At 42.8% G+C, this 6,556-nt stretch overlaps 1 non-coding gene across 1 annotated transcript; it reads left to right on the top strand.

The window, feature by feature from the left end:
* Positions 1 to 5,007: 5,007 nt before the first annotated feature.
* SARC_30197 lies at positions 5,008 to 5,079 on the top strand. Its single transcript has one exon. It is a non-coding gene; the product is annotated as a tRNA-Arg (tRNA).
* Positions 5,080 to 6,556: the final 1,477 nt, after the last annotated feature.

The raw sequence follows: 6,556 nt of genomic DNA, 5'->3' as shown, positions 1-6,556 counted from the left end.
GGTTTGTGTGAAACCACGTGGACGTATATCAACGCCTTTGTCGGCTATTAAGCTCGCGGTGAAGTGATGCCCACCATATCGCACCATATTTCTTTTTCTTCTTCTGTATCTCTCAATGCCGCTAGAGTAAGTGGGCGTGTTGGAACTGCTGTACGCCCACTCAATATATTGTGAACTGTGTCGCTGCTTGGCGAACTCGATAGGGGAAATCTAGCCTTGCTCAGGGATCGACGTGTTTATTGGAATAAATGAGTTATGTATGGAACTATCGATTTCCAAAGTGAGGTGGAAGGGAATTGGTGTAATACTGATAATGGCTTTATTTATTGATATTGTCTACCCGTCGATATTATTTATCAGCCTTATTGCATTGTGAGGCCAGTTTGACATGAGCCAAAGTAGGTCATGTGTATTTACCTCGCAGACTTCACGCTATGTGTGTAGTATCCTTCTAATAATGAATGAACCTATGTTGGTGCCGTGTATGTTCGTGTTATCCAGTTATGTTGCTCGTTTGTCTATTTTGTGGTGTATACCTGTGTTCTCAAGGTCTGTTGTTCAGTTAACTCTGTGTCCGGGCTTGGTAGAGTAGTACTTTTTCAAAGAGACTCGATGGTTGTTTACAAATGAGAAGTATGCTGATAGTATGTAATAGATATCGTCTGACAGTAGTGAGATGGGCTCGTCTGGTATGTCGGAGTGAAAAGCTCTTACCTTTAATTCCATACCTAGGGTCAGAATTGACCTTTCACCTTCCATATATGGGAAAATGGTGACGCGCCAAAAAGAGCCCGCTATATAACAGACACATTGTAATTGACACATATCGGAAGCATTCAAACTTGAACAGAGTACTGTACTGTGTATTTATCAACTTGTTGCTATTATGGTTCCCCATGTACATACTGAAACAAATGAATCGTGGTAACAGCCTTGGTGCACCTATAGTACCAAAAAAAAAATTGGGGTGCAAAGAGCTAAGAGCTCAGCCGAAGATTTAGGGGGGGAATTCGCCAGAAACATATATCAATTTGGAACCGCCTGAAACTCGGATGACATTGGGTTTTTTACTCGTAGTGGTGATCTGAGCTGAGCCAGCCTGAGTCTTTTTGAACGTGATTCCAAGAAGGGCAAGGTCATCATCCGCAATTATGTTTTGGAGCGAAGTTAGAGACTGCCCGATACCACACCACACATCTAATGCATCGAATATCTTGGGCAGCCATATCGGGAAGTATCACAGGCGGTGCCAGAAGTTTCGAAGATTTGGTCTGTACCGAATCTGGAAATACTACTTCAACAGAGTGATGAGAGGGGGCATGGGGAACTCCGATCTACTGACTCGTACTGGATGAGGGTAAATTGGTTTCATCTGTTCATGGCGAAGGAAGCTCCGAGATGTTCGTGGGCAGTCTATATGCCATGGTAGTCATAACGAGTGTGTAGCTGCCATAGTAAGTCCTATCTAATTGGCGGTAGATCAGGGCCCATCAGAATTTGCCTTGTTACGTTACTGATATAAGCAAAGTGATTGGAAGTAAAAGTCTTATCTCCGGGGCATAGTGGACAGAAGATTTCACCAGTACGATAACCAGGGCATGAACGTAACAAATGCGGGTTGGGGTGTGTTCACGGCAATGGGTAAAGCTTTAATGGGCGAGGGAGAGGGGGGAGTGTTTGTATCATTCAGTGATGGGAAGCTATCTCCCTATAAATCGGTAGTAATATTGACGGTGAGCCTACCCTGCTGTCTCACTAGCTGTGAGACGTCCTGTGGTATTATGTCGGATCTACTCGTGGAGCTTACGGAGTTATTCGTGTTAAGGTGTACACACCCCCCCACTCGATTCCAGATTAGCCTAAATACTGAACGGGAATTTATTCGGTCTATTACGTGTCCAAGCGGGTCTCGTATGTGGGGCGAATGGGTTTGTACTGTTGGTCGAGTCAAGATGTAGTCCCAGGCAGCCACCAAGGTACTCCGGAAATTGGCGTGCTGGAAGTAAACAGCAACAGCAGAGAAACCGTATGTGCTTGTATATGAGTACTGTAAATACAATCCCTGTTATGGTGGCTGCTGCTTGGATTGGTACTGAGTTGTACCGCTCGTACAGCGTTTTCGATATGGCAAGCTATATAGGTGGAGTCCGTGCAATAATATGTAGAGCATAGGTGGCTGTTGAAAAAAATGAATGCCTTGAATACTGCCAACCACGGATGGCGCCAGCTGAATCCATGAAATCATTATAGTCTGGAGTAATGCTGCCACGAGGTGGTCCATGTGTTTTACAAAGTCGACCGGTATACCCTGGGACAGTTGAAATCGTAAATATCTGGACGGCTGTGGATAGATGTCAAAGCGTTCCACCGCCATGGGCATGGGAGGGATAAGTAGGCGTCTGTTGAGATTGTTCGCTCTGGGGAGCCAACTAGTGCTGGCGTGACGAGATGTCATCTGGCGATACCGTATGCAGCATACTCGATGATCTCTTTCGGAGCAAAAAAAAATCTCTTGTTCTAGACTGGACTGGCGACCCCAATAATCAATCGCACTTAAGGAAGGGTTGATGGTTGCAGTCGAACAGACTGAGGAGCCAAAATGAGCGTATCGTCCACAAAAAGGTAGGAACGGAAAAGTTTCGGTCGGAATTGCGTAAGCGTTTTTGGACCGACAGAACCTTGGAATATGCCATCAATTTTTGGGAATGCAGTACGAATCAGGCTTGCAGTTCAAAGAAAGGCAATTACTCTATCGACATGGACACTATTTGCACTGCCGCCGCATTAATCACATTTGCCCCTGCCAGTTTTGCTAATAGTGCATATTGGTCTACTAATTGGTCGACTCGATGAAATACTTTGATGATTTATCTGCAGACTCGATGCAGCTTCACCATCTCAAACTTATATTTTGCTCATCAGACATCACCAACCCAATCGCTGAGAATCGCCAGAGAGTAGTATTCAATACGACAACACAATATACAACACTTGAAAGCTTCTCGGTACCATTTGATCTGTCGGTTTACCATGCGCCAAATGTATCTCTACTGCACACGAACAACTTGGCATAAATCACATAAAATTCAAACGAAGGCCAATACTCACCTGCCTAAAACTCATATGTAGTTGTCAAACTAATTAAAGTTAAACTTAGTATGACCCGGTTTACAACGGAAGGTTTCTTCCATATAAATCCAAGATCTCCAGGTGTATAAAAAACGCCCTGACAGGTCAAGCCCCGTACTTAACGCTGACAACTTATACAGATGTCTCACGCATATCTACGTAATATAGTACCACTGACAAACAAACAACATCACCAGGCAGTGACAACTGCAATAAATTTACACTTATATTCCAGGGGGATGATCACCAGGTACTAGATATTGAACTGTCTTGCTGAATACCGACAAGGTAAGTTCATGCGTATTGCTACATGTCTGTGATACTATGTCAGCCGTGATGTATATTCTCCTAAAAATCTTACACATAGACTATACTCACAGTCATGTACGCAATTGCAGCACAACTTATCGTTTGCAGCTCCAAGCAATAAAGAACTTGGCATTTAGAATCTCCTGTGCAATTATCCTGTGTCATTCCGCTGAGCAAACACTATTGATCCAACATCATTAATCCAGAAATAATTCACGAGCGGTTCAATCATTTGTCACAACCCATATAGCTTTCAATAAAGAAGAAATTGTCTTCAAAGTATGGGTTGTCGATATATTAGTTTAAACGGTTCGTTTCTACTTCTGTCCTTGTGTGTATTGAGTTCCGAGTATGCCACGATTTATACAATGCCACTTGCATTAGGTATTGCTCATCAACCTTGACTTTACTGATCATAGAATGTGAGTTGCGCTTGTCGAAGGTACGAATCACGCGAAAAGCAAAGTCGGTATTGGAGGATAAGCTTCCTTTTGATAACGAATATGATATCAGCGGTTGGATATAATATAGTGTCACAACTGGCACGTGCATGTGCGAGGGTTATTACTTCAAAACTGCGACCGTTCTGTACTGTATATGTACTTGCTACTGTTCAATAGTAAGTCTAAAATAGCTGCCCACATGTGTTTATATAATATAAGGTGATACTCAAATCATCATAGATGATGTAGTTATGGCTAGCCGTGGGTATAAACGTGCCATAGGTACCGTGATGGAAGGTCTCAGCATAATAATGATACGAGTCAAAATGTATTTGGCCACGACAGCACGCATCAATTTGTCCATGGTGTACAGTACTTCTTTTGACCACTCCATCACCGTTTAATCTGGCTTAGATTAATATTAACAATTGGTATCATTTAGTTCAGTTGCCTACACGCGTGGTCTTGCCTACACGCGTGGTCATGCATAGCCTTCTAAATCAAACAGTCGATTAGTACCGTTCCGTGAAAGTGTACCCGACAAAGCCTTCTATCAGCTTTCCAGAAGGCTGCTTCTACCTCCACAGCACTACGTGTTCAATCAGCTCGAAAGTCAATGAAGCATGCCTGTTTCTAAGGGCATTCTGTTTGTCTTGTACATCGATCTTCTTTATTGCCCTGATCGCCTCCTTACTTTTGCCTTCTGCATACTTAGGGTTAACACCGCACGAATGTTTCGGTATTCTGTAAGTAGCATTCATGTTTTCGCAACAAGCCACAGCGCAATTCATTCTCACATTCTCAACTAACTAAACAACGACGTAAGCCGACTACAATTGATACTATAAGCTCATAATAACAAAAGTGTTTGTGATTTTTATGTTCAATCCTGGGTCATATTTGCTATTTCTCATAACAAATATTTAACGCGCCAAAAATATCCCGGAAACAAATTTCCCGCGTCCCGGGGTTTTTTTGGCGAGGGTGTTAGGCTTGTCTATTTAGAAGGCTATGGGTCGTGTACATAATGCGTACGGTGATAATTACCGATTTGGTCCGAATCGCAAATCGCGCCAGGAAAAATACAACAATGAGTAAATATTAAGATAATTCTTAACTAATCATAATCCGCTTGGCCCAGTGGTAAGGCGTTCGCCTTCGAAGCGAAAGACCGCGAGTTCGATCCTCGCAGTGGAAAATTTTGTGGGATTTTTTGTTGTTGTCATTCTTCAACTCTCTCACGGTGCGGATGATGTTTAATCCATTAGAGTTCCTGGTGATAGTGTGGACCGTGTAAAAGCCGGCTATGCCTTGTCATACGTGTACCTGGGTCTGCGGAAGGCGCTAAGAGGAGATTCAATACTATGCTGAGGGAGAACATAAATATCATAGGAGCATTCGGTTGTGATATACTGTATATTTGCCACAAAGTCTTCCTATTCGATTTGTGTACGCGTATTATATCGATACTTGCAAGACCGACACAGTGGCTTCATTATAAGCTCTAAACGCGTGTGAAGCCTCTGGGAGTTGAACTATCGTAATCCTTCAACTACCATACACGGTGCTCCGGACAAACTTCCAAAAGTTTGGATATAAAATCTGCCACATACGTCGGGGATAGGATGACACTATTCTATTTCGATAATATTACGAAACCCTGATCTTCAACAACAAATCAACAACCATGTCTACATCAGCCAACACCGGACCCTCAACCGATACTGCCCCGGCCAACAAACTGAACAAGCACGACAATCCAGATACATGAGCTGAGTTAATGGCAGAGAATGTATAGCATATGAAGAAAAAAAATTGCGATGCTATGAAAAGCCTTTTCAACGACGAAGACAACAGATTTGCTGCTGTGAAGAAGTGATAATTGAAATGGAGAACCACTGGTAACATGAACAGGCGATGAGCGATGAAGAGAACGCGAAAGAGATGCATAGACTCAAACCAACCTCCAGGTGGTGACCGAAATATTCAATACAATCAAGTTAAATACCATGGAGGATATCGAGTCTCTACTGAAATCGCCGACTACTACGCTTTTGGACTCAAAGGAGAATCTCAAACTAGGTACACTTGTAGAACTCACAACTGGCGAACAAGCTCTGACAGTACTACCGAGCTAAAGATGATCGATGGAGTTGGTAAGGCCAAATCCCATAAAAAGCATTTGTGACCTCCGCTGATATTCTCGACACATGGATACATCTTTTAGCCAACATAGTGTACGTTAACGGCGCATTCAAAGCAGTTATGTTAGTTGTACTTGACATACTCGAATATACCAAATTACTCTGTGGCTACTTGATTTGCAACACAACCGAACGAATAGCTCCCCTGGATCTGAATTTCGCACAGTACGAGTCTTCCAGTCGCATAGCGGACTTCGAAAGCAACACATCGACATACTTTCACGGAACCAAGAAACCTGATCACAGATAGTCAGTATAAAAGGTGCAACGTAAATATCAACTTCTGCAACTGCCCAAAGACTCAATATTTTCTTCATCAATCGTTTTCTCGTTGTCCTCGAGTACACCACAATTATGTACCACCTCATAAATAAAGTGAGAGGTTATTTACCTTTTAGCGTCGTGCTGGATCGTTTCCACACGCACACACACACACATATATACTATACATATATATATATATATATCTAG

The sequence above is a fragment of the Sphaeroforma arctica genome (assembly GCF_001186125.1).
Source record: "Sphaeroforma arctica JP610 unplaced genomic scaffold supercont1.812, whole genome shotgun sequence".
NCBI lineage: Eukaryota > Ichthyosporea > Ichthyophonida > Sphaeroforma > Sphaeroforma arctica.
The sequence above is the reverse complement of the archived record's forward strand: the minus strand, read 5'-3'. Positions and strand labels throughout refer to the sequence as shown.